This window comes from Lagenorhynchus albirostris, chromosome 18 (assembly GCF_949774975.1).
Source record: "Lagenorhynchus albirostris chromosome 18, mLagAlb1.1, whole genome shotgun sequence".
NCBI lineage: Eukaryota > Metazoa > Chordata > Mammalia > Artiodactyla > Delphinidae > Lagenorhynchus > Lagenorhynchus albirostris.
In genome coordinates this window covers 23014829-23028144 of record NC_083112.1, presented here as the reverse complement: position 1 = coordinate 23028144, position 13316 = coordinate 23014829, and the positions used below count along the sequence as shown (strand labels likewise).

The window sequence follows — 13316 nt, the reverse complement described above, 5'->3', positions numbered from 1 at the left end:
ATGATCTATCCTAGAGAATATTCCTTGAGTACTTGAGAAGAAAGTGTAATCTGCTGTTTTTGGATGGAATGTCCTATAAGTATCAATTAAGTCCATCTCATTTAATGTATCATTTAAAGCTTGTGTTTCCTTATTTATTTTCATTTTAGATGATCTGTCCATTGGTGAAAGTGAGGTGTTAAAGTCCCCTACTATGATTGTGTTACTGTTGATTTCCCCTTTAATGGCTGTTAGCATTTGCCTTATGTATTGAGGTGCTCCTAGGTTGGGTGCCTAAATATTTACAACTGTTATATCCCTTGATATAACAACTGTTATATCCCTTGATCCCTTGATTATTATGTAGTGGCCTTCCTTGTCTCTTGTAATATCTTTATTTTAAAGTCTATTATATCTGATATGAGCATTGCTACTCCAGCTTTCTTTTGATTTCCATTTGCATGGAATACCTTTTTCAATCCCCTCACTTTCAGACTGCATGTGTCCCTAGGTCTGAGGTGGGTCTACTGTAGACAGCATATATACAGGTCTTCTTTTGTATCCATTCAGCCAGCCTATGTCTTTTGGCTGGAGCATTTAATCCATTTACATTTAAAGTAATTATTGATATGTATGTTCCTATTACGATTTTCTTAATTGTTTTGGGTTGTTATTGTAGGTCTTTTCCTTCTCTTGTGTTTCCTGTCTAGAGAAGTTCCTTTAGCATTTGCTGTAAAGCTGGTTGGGTGGTACTGAATTCTCTTAAAGTCTGCTTGTCTGTAAAGGTTTTAATTTCTCCATTGAATCTGAATGAGACTGTTGCTGGGTAGCGCAATGTTGGTTGTAGGTTTTTCCCTTGCATCACTTTAAATATGTCCTGCCACTCCCTTCTGGCTTGCACATTTCCTGCTGGAAGATCAACTGTTAAGCTTATGGGGCTTCCGTTTTACGTTATTTGTTGCTTTTCCCTTGCTGCTTTTAATATTTTTTCTTTGTATTTAATTTTTGATAGTTTGATTAATATGTGTCTTGTCGTGTTTCTCCTTTGATTTATGCTGTATGGGACTCTCTGCGCTTCCTGGACTTGATTGACTATTTGCTTTCCCATATTAGGGAAGTTTTCAACTATAATCTTTTCAAATATTTTCTCAGTCCCCTTCTTCTTCTCTTCTTTTTCTGGGACCCCCATAATTCGAATGTCGGTGCGTTTAATGTTGTCCCCGTGGTCTCTGAGACTGTCCTGAATTCTTTTCATTCTTTTTTCTTCATTCTGCTCTGCGGTAGTTATTTCCACTACGTTATCTTCCAGGTCATTTATCCGTTTTTCTGCCTCAGTTATTCTGCTATTGATTTCTTGTAGAGAATTTTTCATTTCACTTATTGTGTTGTTCATCATTGTTTGTTTGCTCTTAATTTTTCTAGGTCCTTGTTAAACGTTTCTTGTATTTTCTCCTTTCTATTTCTAAGATTTTGGATCATCTTTACTATCATTACTCTGAATTCTTTTTCAGGTAGACTGCCTATTTCCTCTTCATTTGTTTGGTCTGATGGGTTTTTACCTCGCTCCTTCATCTGCTGTGTTTCTCTGTCTTCTCATTTTGCTTAACTTACTGTGCTTGGGTTCTCCTTTTCACAGGCTGTAGGTTCACAGTTCCCATTGTTTTTGGTGTCTGCCCCCAGTGGCTAAGGTTGGTTCAGTGGGTTGTGTAGGCTTCCCGGTGGAGGGGACTGGTGCCTCTGTTCTGGTGTGGAGGACCGCATCTGGTGGTGTGTTTTGGGGTGACTGTAACCTTATTATGGTTTTAGGCAGCCTCTCTGCTAATGGGTGTGGTTGTGTTCCTGTCTTGCTAGTTGTTTGGCATAGGATATCCAGCACTGTAGCTTGAGGTCGTTGAGTGGAGCTGGGTCTTAGCATTTAGATGGAGATCTCTGGGAGAGCTTTCGCCGTTTGATATTATGTGGAGCAGGGAGGTCTCTCGTGGACCAATGTCCTGAACTCGGCTTTCCCACCTCAGAGGCACAGGCCTGACATGTGGCTGGAGCACCCAGACCCTGTCAGCCACATGGCCAGGTATGTGGGGAGTTTCTTGCCTTTGGGGAAGTCTGAGGTCTTCTACCAGCGTTAAGTAGGTGTTCTGTAGGAGTTGTTCCACCGGTAGATGTATTTCTGATGTATTTGTGGGAAGGAAAGTGATCTCCACATCTTATTCCTCCGCCATCTTGAAGGTCTCCCTCCTCTAGCCCTCTTGTCAACAAATATGCCAAATGAGAACCCAGAGCCATCCGCAGAGCTATTATTACGATGGATACTGATAAAAAGCATACCTTTACCATTAGAAAACAGTACTGATAATCTCATACTGGGGATATCAGTACTACCAGAACAAATTCTACTTAAAAACATACGTGAGCTAAGGTTGAAAAGCATTTTCCTGCTGATTTCAGACATATGGGAAGGCCTAAATAGTACTGTGACACTTGGCAGAGCAGCTAGAGGTAATGTGTGCAAGAATTTCTGGCTGAAATCCTATTTTCTGATGACTTATACTCAGTTACAAACTAAACTTGGTGCACATCTTAGCTTAGTAGAACTCCATCAAATACAACAAAAATAAAGATTAAGGGTGGGGAAAAACCCTATAAACTTGACTTTCAGAAAAGACCAGAGCATTGTTTGCAAGGGAAACGAAAGGAAATTCTCAATACTTACTAATGGTTTTATATAGAAAATTACATTTGGCAAGTGCTGAGATCAATTACAGTCTAATAATTTCCATTATCTTGAAAGGAATAAATAATTACAAGGAGCAAGAATTGAACCCAGGAAAGGTTCTGTCAGTTCTAGAAATAATTGCTTCTACTCTTCAACTTTTCAAAGTTTCACTTTTTTAGTGGCGTCAACTGGCTCAGCCCACTGTCATGTACAAAAATAAAATGGACTAATAAAAGTTTAATTTCTTAGAATAACAAAACAGAATTTGAGAATAGTCTAAACACAGACATACAGCTCTTAAAATTTTAAGGGAGTAGACACTTGTTTTAGAGCCCTAAATAATCTGGTAACCTTAAATAGAGACTTTAATTTTAATAACTTTTGGGAATTGGTGCTCTCAGTTAACTCTGATCTTTCATTTGTTTTTAGACCTTTAGTTTTCAATCAGAGGAGATCTAAATGTTGAGGTTAAGTGTTTTAGTAGATGAAAGATGATTACTAGTAACACTAAAATACCTCTAAGTCAAATGACCATGTAACCTCTACAAATATTTATTACTGTAACTTCTACAAATATTTATTTCTTTGTTTATTTATTCAACCATTCACCAAATATTTATTTAGCACATGCTAGGCAAAATGCAAAACAATGGTAAAATCTACTAAAAAGTACAAATATGTATCCATTTACAGATTTTTTGATAGCTCCCATTGTTTGAGGCACCACAATCTAAAAAAACACTTGAGATAGATCTTGAAATATATCTAAATTTAAAAAAATAATATACATTTTTCTAATGTTATTATGAAAGTAAGAGACAAAAGGAAGTATTTGATTGGTTAAATGGGAGAGAAAGGCCTCCAAAACTGGCTGACCTCTGAGGTGATGGAGAATAAGAAACTGTGCAAATGTCCTTTAAAAAGTATCTCTCAGGAATACCAATTGAGTCTCAGAGGCTAAAGATTAGATGTAATCCCTTCTTCCTTCTTTCATTCTCTCTTGTTTGTCTTTGCTCTATTCCTTTGGTCTTTTCTCATTGCTTACACATAAATATACTCGATTTAGATGGAATTAATAAAGCCACATTAGAAACTGCTCATAGAAAATTCAGTGGAAAAGGGACAGAGGCACATCTAATGGTAATAACAAAACAAAATAGAAAACTTTGCTGACAAGAAGGAAATAAAAGTTTTTCTAGTAGAGTTAAAGAATAACTGTTTCTCAAGTGCCTATTCAATGGCAGGGAGGGTGCTGCACTACCAAACTTTAAACCCACATCTACATGTTTACGTGTCTACTGTGAATGGTGAGATGGGTATAGGAAGGTGGTTGTCCAGAAAAAAAAAAAAAAAAGACTGGTGAATGTTCCATTATGAGAAGGTAGATACATAAAACAATTAACTACTACGAATAAGTCAAATGTCCATATGTTAACGCTAAAAAAAAAAACCCAAAAAACTGTCGAGGAAAAACAAATTGAAAGGTATAAATTCAGTATGATCTCATCTATGTAAACTTAAAAATAATATCCCATATATAGAGACACAGACATAATCAGATACAGATATATAATATAAAGGAATGAAATACAAAATCTTATATAAGTTATAGTATCTATGGCGATAGGTAAATAGAAAGAATGGTAATTTTTTTTTCACTTTAAAAAATAGATATCCGAAGCAACTTTAGAAGTATTAACATTTTAAAATATGGCAGTGGAGATGGCGGCCAAGGTGGTGAGTAGGAGGACCCTGAGCTCACCTCCTCCCATAGCAAACGAAAATTACAACTGTTTACAGAGCAACTCTCAATGGGAATGATCTAAAGTCTAGCAGAAAAGATCTTCTACAACTGAAGATAAAGGAGGAGCCACAACAAGATCAGTAAGAGGGGTGGAGATGCCGTATAGTCAAGACCCACATCTCTAGGTAGGTGGCCCACAAATAGGAGTATAATCACAATTGCATAGATTTCCCCCTAGAAGCAAGGAGTCTGAGCACCACACTGGGCTCTGAAGCCTGGGGGTCTTGCAACAGGAAGATGAGCACACAGTATTTCTGGCTTTGAAGGCCAGCAGAGCTTGCATTCAGGAAAGCCGGAAGGCTACAGGAAACAGACTCTGCTCTTAAAGGGCACATGCAAAATCGCACATACGCAGAGACCCAATGTAGAAGCAATAATTTGAAAAGAGTCTAAGTCAGACACCCTTGCAGATCTTGGAGAGCCTCCCAGAGAGGCAAGAGGCAACTGGGACTTACCCTGGTGACAGAGACACTGGTGGCAGTCTTAGTCTACCATGAGAACACTAGTGCTGGCAGGCACCATTTTGGAGTCCTCCCTCTAGTTTATTAGTGCCGAGACCTGGCCCCACTCGCCAACTTTTCAGCATTAGTCCTGGGATGCCCCAGGCCTAGTAGCCAGCCTTGCAGGGTCACAGACCCACTCACAGTCAGGCTAGCACCGGGTCCAGGACTTACTGGGTCATGCAGGCAGCTAACTGGGACACAGGCCCCCCACCGCCCACCAGTGGTCAGCAGCCTCTGTACTAGGCAGGGCCTGGCAACCAACCAGGCTGGAGACCAGTCACATCAGCACACAGTAATCAGCCCCACAACAGAAGGGCCCATGCAGCCTACATAGGGGAAGGAATACCTAGATCATACAGCTACAGTGAACAGAGGGGAGTGTGCAGCTCGGACCCATCGATGTCTCCTACGTAAGGCCAAATTTCCTAGATTGGGAAATGTAATTGACCTACCTAATATAGAGAAATAAAAGCAAATAATCAGGCAAAATAAGACAACAGAGGAATATTTTCAAAATGAAGGAACAAGGTAACATCTCAGAAGGGCTAAGTGAAGCGAAGATAAGCAATCTACCTAATAAAGAGTTCTAGGTACTTGAGGAACTTGGGAGAAGAATTGCTGAACACAGTGAAAAGTTTAACAAAGACTTAGAAAATATAAAGAGACAAACAGAGCTGAAGAATACAATGACTGCAATAAAAAAGAAGGAATCAACAGTAGACTACATGATACAGAGGAAAGGATCAGCAAACTGGAAGACAGAGTAGTGGAGATCACTCAAGTTGAACAGAAAAAGAGAAAAGGATTTTAAAAAAAATGAGGATATGTTAAGAGACCTCTGGAACAACATCAAATGTACTAAAACATTCTCATTATAGGGCTCCCAAAAAGAGAAGAGAGAAAGAAAGGAGGAGAGAACTTATTTGGAGACAAAATATCTGAAAATTTCCCTAACCTGGGAAAGGAAACAGATATCCAAGTCTAGGAAGCTCAGAGAATACCAAACAAGATAAACCCTAAGAGGTCCACACCAAGATGTATTAGAATTAAAATGGCAAAAATTACAGATAAAGAGAGAATATTAAAAGCAGTAAGATAAAAGCAACTAGTTACATACAAGGGAACTCACAAAGGCTATCAGCTGACATTTCAGCAGAAATTCTTCAGGTCAGAAGAGAGTGGCACAATATTTTGAAAGTGATGAAGGGAAAAACCCACAACTAATAATAGTTTACTGAGCAAGGCTATAATTCAGATTTGATGGAGAGATAAAAGAGTTTTACAGACAAGCAAAAGCTAAAGGAGTCCAGGACCACTAAACCAGTCTTACAAGAGATGTTAAAGGAATTTCTCTAAGCAAAAAAGAAAAGAGTACAACTAGAAATATGAAAACTATAAAAGGAAAAATCTCATTGGTAAAAGCAAACATACAATAAAGCTGCAGGAATCAGGCTCCCTGATTTCAAGCTATACTACAAAGATACAGTCATCAAAACAGTATGGTACTGGCACAAAAACATACACATAGATAAATGGAACAGAATAGAGAGCCCAGGAATGAACATACACTTATATGGGCAATTAGTCAATGACAAAGGGGGCAACAACAATACACAATGGGGATAAGACAGCCTCTTCAATAAATGGTGTTGGGAAAACTGGATGCCTATATGCAAAAGAATCAAACTAGACTAACTTCTCACACCACATACAAAAATAAACTCAAAATTTATTAAAAACTTAAATGACCTGACACCATAAAACTCCTAGAAGAAAACATAGGCAGTTTACTCTTGACACTGGCCTTGGCAATAACTTTCTGGAAATGTCTTTTTAGGCAAGGGAAACAAGAGCAAAAGTTAAAAAACGGGACTGCATCAAGCTAAAAAACTTCTGCACAGTGAAAGAAATTACCAACAAAACAAAAACGCTAGCTATTGAATGGGAGAAGATATTTGCAAGTGATAGATCTGGTAAGGGGTTAATATCCCAAATATATAAAACTCGTACAACTCAACATCAAAAAATGAAACAACTGATTGAAAAATAGGCAGAGAACGTGAACAGACATGTTTTTCAAAGAAGACATATAGATGGCAATGGACACATGAAAAAATGCTCAACATTACTAGTCATCAGGGAAATGCAAATTAAAACCACAATGAGATATCACCTCACACCTGTGAGAATGGTTATTATCAAAAAGACAACAAATAATAAGTGTTGGTGAGGGTGTGGAGAAAAAGGAACCCTAGTCAACTGTTGGTGAGAATGTAAATTGGTGCAGCCACTATGGAAAATAGTATGGAGGCTCCTCAGAAAATTAAAAATAGAGCTACCATACTATCCAGCAATTCCACCTCCGAGCATTATTCGGACAAAAACAGAAACAGTGATTTGAAAAGATATATGTACCCCTATGTTCAATGCAGCACTATTTACAACAGGCAAGATATGGAAGCAACCTAAGTGTCCATCAATAGATAAATGGATAAAGATGTGGTATACAACTCAGTCATAAAAAAGAATGAAATCTTGCCATTTGTGACAACATGGATGGACCTAGAGGGTATTATGCTAAGTGAAATAAGTCAGACAGAGAAAGACAAATGCTGTATGGTTTCACGTATATGTGGAATCTAAAAACCAAAACAAATAAATGAACATAAAAGAACAGACTCATAGATACAGAATGTAACAAAGAGGTGGTTACCAGAGAGAAGGGGGATTGGGAGATGACTGCAATAGTTGAGGGAGATTAAGAGGTACAAAATTCCAGTTACAAAAAAAATGAGTCACAGGGATGAAATGTAAAGCATGGGGGATATAGATAGCTATACTGTGATACCTTTGTATGGTGACAGATGATAACCAGACATATCATAGTGATCATTTTGAAATGTACAGAAATATTGAATCACTATATTGCATACCTGGAACTAACATAGTGATGTAGGTCAATTATACCTCAATTTGTAAAAATGTGTTAACACTGGGAAGAAATGCATAAAAATGCTAACAATGAAGGTTCTCTCAGGGGGGGTGTTATGGGTGATTTCAAATTTTTCCTTTATGTTTTTATGCATTTCTATTTGTCTGCAATGAACATGTATGTTTTGCTTATAAAGTTAGAAAGAAAACAATAAATGTCTTCAAAAATGAAAATCTTAAAATAAAATATGGCAGTAGGTACATCTATTATTTTCTGTAGGCTTAAACTACTTCATAATAAAATTTAATATATTTTTAAATTTTGTTGTTTAAAAGAAGAATGCTGTAGAAATTTAGGCAATTAGAAGGAGCTAGTCTAGCAAGTCCAATTTTCTTACTTTTGAGCCCAGAATACACAAGGCTGATTATTTTCTGTTTATAGCAAGAGGAACAATGGAGAGTTAATGTAGAAGAAGAAACTGTCCTTGATATGATGAATCATTGGCACTTTTGGCAAATGGATGGTCATTTCTAGAAGGAAGTGAATTATCTGAACATAATTATATTTAATCCTCTAGTTTTAAAAGAGTGTTTCAACTCACACACTATCCATGTAGGTTACTCTTTTTCTTCCTCACGGGGTGTGAATGTGAAGCTTTAGGGGCACAGTCAATGGATGCTACATTTTCATTGCTGCTAAAAATGTGTAATTAGAGTCTGGATTTTGAAATAACAATTTGCACACGTAAAGTACTGACTAGCTGTGCAAGACCACAACTGACTTTTTATTTTTAAACTCCTCACAAAACTTCCTCTTGATTCAAAATTGCCATCAGACATTTGCTAATGTAATTAGAAAGGAAGCCACAAACATCTTAACTTTGGATCATATGTAATTTTTAGAATTAATAGCAAGATCCGGAGAGTTTTGTTTCTTTGCTTTTAAATCAGAGTAGTAACTAAGTCTGAAACATTTCACTAGTGAGGCCAGACTCACTTGAGATATATTGTTAAACCTGAGGGGTGAAAATACATCACAGACACAAGTGGTATTACACAGCACACATTTTTCTGAAAACGTAGTCTCTGTGCATGAGGATTAGATATATACCCACAATAAGAGAGCATACTGGCCTATAATTTTCAACATTACATCCTTGTATTTTTTACTGTACGCTATTTTTCAACTGGTAGAGGAACATGGTCTCATAAAGCTAATATTTATTCTTCCATGTTTATAGAGCTAATAGAGCACTTCAGGAAATGAGAAACTCTGAGAAGTCACTTATAACTTGGTGTCCCGTGCGCCAAAGAAGAGAGGACAGGAAAGTCACCATGTTTGAAAAATTGGGCTCAGGAACTCAGTTATAAAGTTTTAAATAATTAAACAACACAAGATGAGGGAGGCCTTTGATGTTATTTCTATCTCCATAAACGTAGTCTATTTATAGATGATAAATCTTATCATGTAGGATTCTTCATTTTACTAGAGAGCAAAGAAAAAGAGTCCTTTAGTTCAGTTCCCATGTGCAACTCTGTAGCTGCTGTGTGTATTTCGTGCAAGCTAAGGAGGAGAGTAACTGTAACAACCAAGATACTCCTACTTATAACTGTGTTTTTGTTTTTGTTTTTGTTTTTTGTTTTTGTTTTTTCCGGTACGCGGGCCTCTCCCGTTGCGCAGGCTCAGCGGCCATGGCTCACAGGCCTAGCCGCTCCGTGGCATGTGGGATCTTCCCGGACTGGGGCACGAACCCGTGTCCCCTGCATCGGCAGGCGGACTCTCAACCACTGCGCCACCAGGGGAGCCCTAACTGTGTCTTTAAATCATGAATTCTTCTCATTTTCTTATTAAGTAACCTCTGTACTAGGGAATTCAATGATTCCTTATGTTAAGTCCAAAGAAAATAGCAGTGAATGAGAATTTGTTTTTCTATGGAAAGACTGTGCCTATATTACGGTAAATGTCTCAAGAGATCACACCCCTTAACAAAGCTTTTGTGAGAGAAATTTCCAGAAGCTGTTTCTATGTCCTTTCCTTCTTTTTTTTTTTGCGGTACGCGGGCCTCTCACTGTTGTGGCCTCTCCCGTTGCGGGGCACAGGCTCCAGACGCGCAGGCTCAGCGGCCATGGCTCACGGGCCCAGCCGCTCCACGGCATGTGGGATCTTCCCCGACCGGGGCACGAACCCGTGTCCCCTGCATCGGCAGGCAGACTCTCAACCACTGCGCCACCAGGGAAGCCCTGTCCTTTCCTTTTAATGGATAGCCTTACTTGAGATATTGGAAGAATCCAGAGAAATAAAAGGCATCAAGTCATTTCCTTGTTCTCTGCAGACATGAAGAATGGAGGGCAGGAATGGGGGCAGCTGCCAGAAGATAAGTGAGGGACAAGGCAGAAATGTGGATGGAGGGTGGGTGAGGGATATCGGGGCTGATGCGAGAGAGAGTTTCAGCTGCAGTGAAGGGCCCTTTGAGCTACCCGCAAACTGATTCCTGAACTACCGAGGAAGCCTGTGACACGGAGCAGAGAGCTGACGCTGGGGTGCATGATACAAAGCAAGTGAAAAACGACTCCTTTGCTACTGACCTGTTCTAGTCTTGCCTTGGACTTCAGATGCTCTACCCCCCCTTCCTTTCTCAGTGACTGAGCTGATGATACCTTTGCAACACCAGTCCCACTATTTCCTCTGGGGTCCGAGCCCTGTCTTTTCTGTAAGTCCCCAGAGCTGTCTACTCTCTCCTGTTTCCCTGCACTGAGTTCTGATGTTATCTTCTGAAAGTACTCTGTTCCTTCTCTCCATGTTCCCATATCAAACAACAGTGATCTCCCCTAAACACCAAACCAGAAATTCTGGTTCTCCAAAAGAGTATCCATATAGACACGTTGGTGTGTTTCTAGACAGCTGAAAAGCCAGTGTAGACCCAGCATTGAAGAATGATAGGGGGGAAGAGAATGGCACCCAGAGTTAAAAACTGGGGTCCAGGCCCGGCCCCACCATTTGCTCAACTCTGCCCATTTCAGCATGCTCAACTCTCACCGGCGACCCTCTGGTCTGGGCAATCCGGGTCCTCCTCTGCAGGGACAGGCAAAGGAGGTTTGAATTTGGTTATCACGTCAACTGGGGACTGGGTGGCGGGGTGCTGCTGGTCTTTAGTTCCTTGAAGGCAGGGCTACTAACCTTTCTATTGATCAAATCCATGGGCTGATCTTGCATCACAGAGAAGTATTCCCCTGCAAATGTCAATAGTGGCCCCACTGAGAAACAACAATAGATGATTTTTCATGTTCCTGCAACCTGTCTGTATTCTCAAACTTAAGTGGAATGTAGAGAACTTAAGAGACTCAGCACAAAACTGTGGGGATCAATAAATTTGTGGACTGTACAGTTTCACAGGAACGGTTCAGAAAAATGGGTTTCTCTCTCCTGAAGACAAAAAGGATGACTTGAGACTTAAGTCTATGATGATACAGGGGGACTCTGACCATATATTCTGTCTCCATAACAGAAGAAATAAAGTGCCACGCGAGGATGTCGGGAAACACTTAGGTTTTCTAGACAGTGAGGTTTCTAAGAAAGGAGAATCTGTATTAGGATTCAAAGGGAAAGTGGATACCTAGGTATAAAGGTCTGAAAACAAATAGCTTCTCATTGGTTTCGGACAGTTCAAGTGGGATCTTATTTGCGGACTAGGGAAGAACATTTAGGTAACTTCTCAAGTCCTTTCTAGCACCTCTTTTTCCGTCAGACACTTGTTACATCTTTGCACACCGTAACATCCTACCAAGCTGACAGACTGGAGAGTTAAAGAAGGAGACACAACCTCCCATCCGTCCTCTCCCCCAATATGTATGTACCACATGCCTCACCCTTCAAAGTGAATCAATCATGGGGCCCAGCAATGAAGGGTGCAGTGGGAAAACTGGAATCTAGCCCAGCACTGCAGTGAAATCTACTTTGATTTCTCAGTAAGAGAAGTTAAAAAAAAAAAAAAAAACCCACAGTAGAGGGCCATTACAGGAGAAAACATTTGTCACCGTGGACAGAATAAAAGTCCAACCGAATGAAATAAAAGTCTGTGGGAAAAGACATGTCATTCTAGGGAAAGTACTCTGTTCCTTCTCCCTTGCTCTTCACTTAGTTTTTATCCACTCAGTGAGCCAAGAGCCAAGCTTTATCTGCTCTCTTGCTCATTTTTCCATCTATGAAAGATGGGTGGATTAATTTCAGCCTTTAGGTAGGTCTTTGTCAGAAAGCACTTTCAGAATAAAAGTGGTTTACTTGGTACCATCTCAGAAGCAGAACACGCACTTCCAAAATAAAATGCTTGCTTTGCTAGCAAGCTCTGTCTTTAAGTGAGCAACAATACTGTTAGTGATTTTTCGAGTTGTTAACGCACACACATTAAACAACCACCACCATCCCCCTGTTCTATCCTAATCAATCATAGGGTGAGGACCCCTTGGCAGAGCTAAATGAAAACATTCTGGCTACTGAGATTTTATAATTTGAAAAATGTCATAATGATAACACTAGTTGATATTGACAAATGCAGTTTTGATTTTCAATGTTTCAAAATATAATTTACCAGCGAGGTCTTAGCTAATTGAAAGTACTTAACAAAATCTGATATATGTAGACGCTCAATAAAAATGTACTGGATCTGTTCAGTTAGAATTTATGAACACAGAAATAAAACTTGTTTTAAGCCAACGTGGGGGATATATTTTATTTCTAATATCCTTGTAACATCCCCCAGAGTATCTAATAGTAAGTATGAGAAGGATCATATCAAATATCTTCTCATTTAGATCCATCTCCCAATGAAATCAAAGGATTACAATCTGTGCATAACCTACTTCCACAGTTCTTATTGCAATAGGGTATGACTATTACCCATTTAAAAAATATCCCTCAAAATTAATAATAACTTCAGTGAGACAAATGGAAAAATTAACACAAACCTTAAGCCCTCCAGCAGATCAGAAGACAAATGTGTTCTTTGGGAACTTGACTGAAACAAGGTATTCACACAACTCTTTTAAATGGAAGCTGTTCACAAAGGAAGTCCCATGGAAGACACTGTAGCTCTGACATGCCAGATGCTTCTGGAAGGAGAAAAAAAGCGCACCATTAGGATGTGTCCAAAGCACCATGACTGCCAGTAGCAGCCACTGTGGTCAGAAAGTGCCGTAGTAGCACCTACCGCTATTATTAAGATAACAGTATGAATTGCTATTGCTTTTGTACCCCCAGATCTTCTTACTCATAAATGACAGGGTGGATGGTAATCTTTCAGCATTGTGTTTAGAAACTTCTAAAGGCCAGCAGTATTTTATAACCAAGAGAACTCTGCTTTTCCCCTTATTTAACCAGACAAGGGTTGAA

At 39.2% G+C, this 13316-nt stretch overlaps 1 protein-coding gene across 11 annotated transcripts in view; it reads right to left on the bottom strand.

Annotated features, from left to right (window-relative positions):
* Positions 1–13316, bottom strand: part of ENOX1 (ecto-NOX disulfide-thiol exchanger 1) — a 611047-nt gene that overhangs the window by 285792 nt on the left and 311939 nt on the right. For 10 of the 11 annotated variants that reach the window (XM_060129461.1, XM_060129462.1, XM_060129460.1 and 7 more), the window contains one exon: positions 12893–13036. The exons of the other annotated variant lie outside the window; for it this stretch is intronic. The gene's annotated coding sequence lies outside the window, so the exon portion shown is untranslated. The remainder of the gene's footprint in view (positions 1–12892; positions 13037–13316) is intronic. 11 annotated transcript variants of the gene reach the window in all.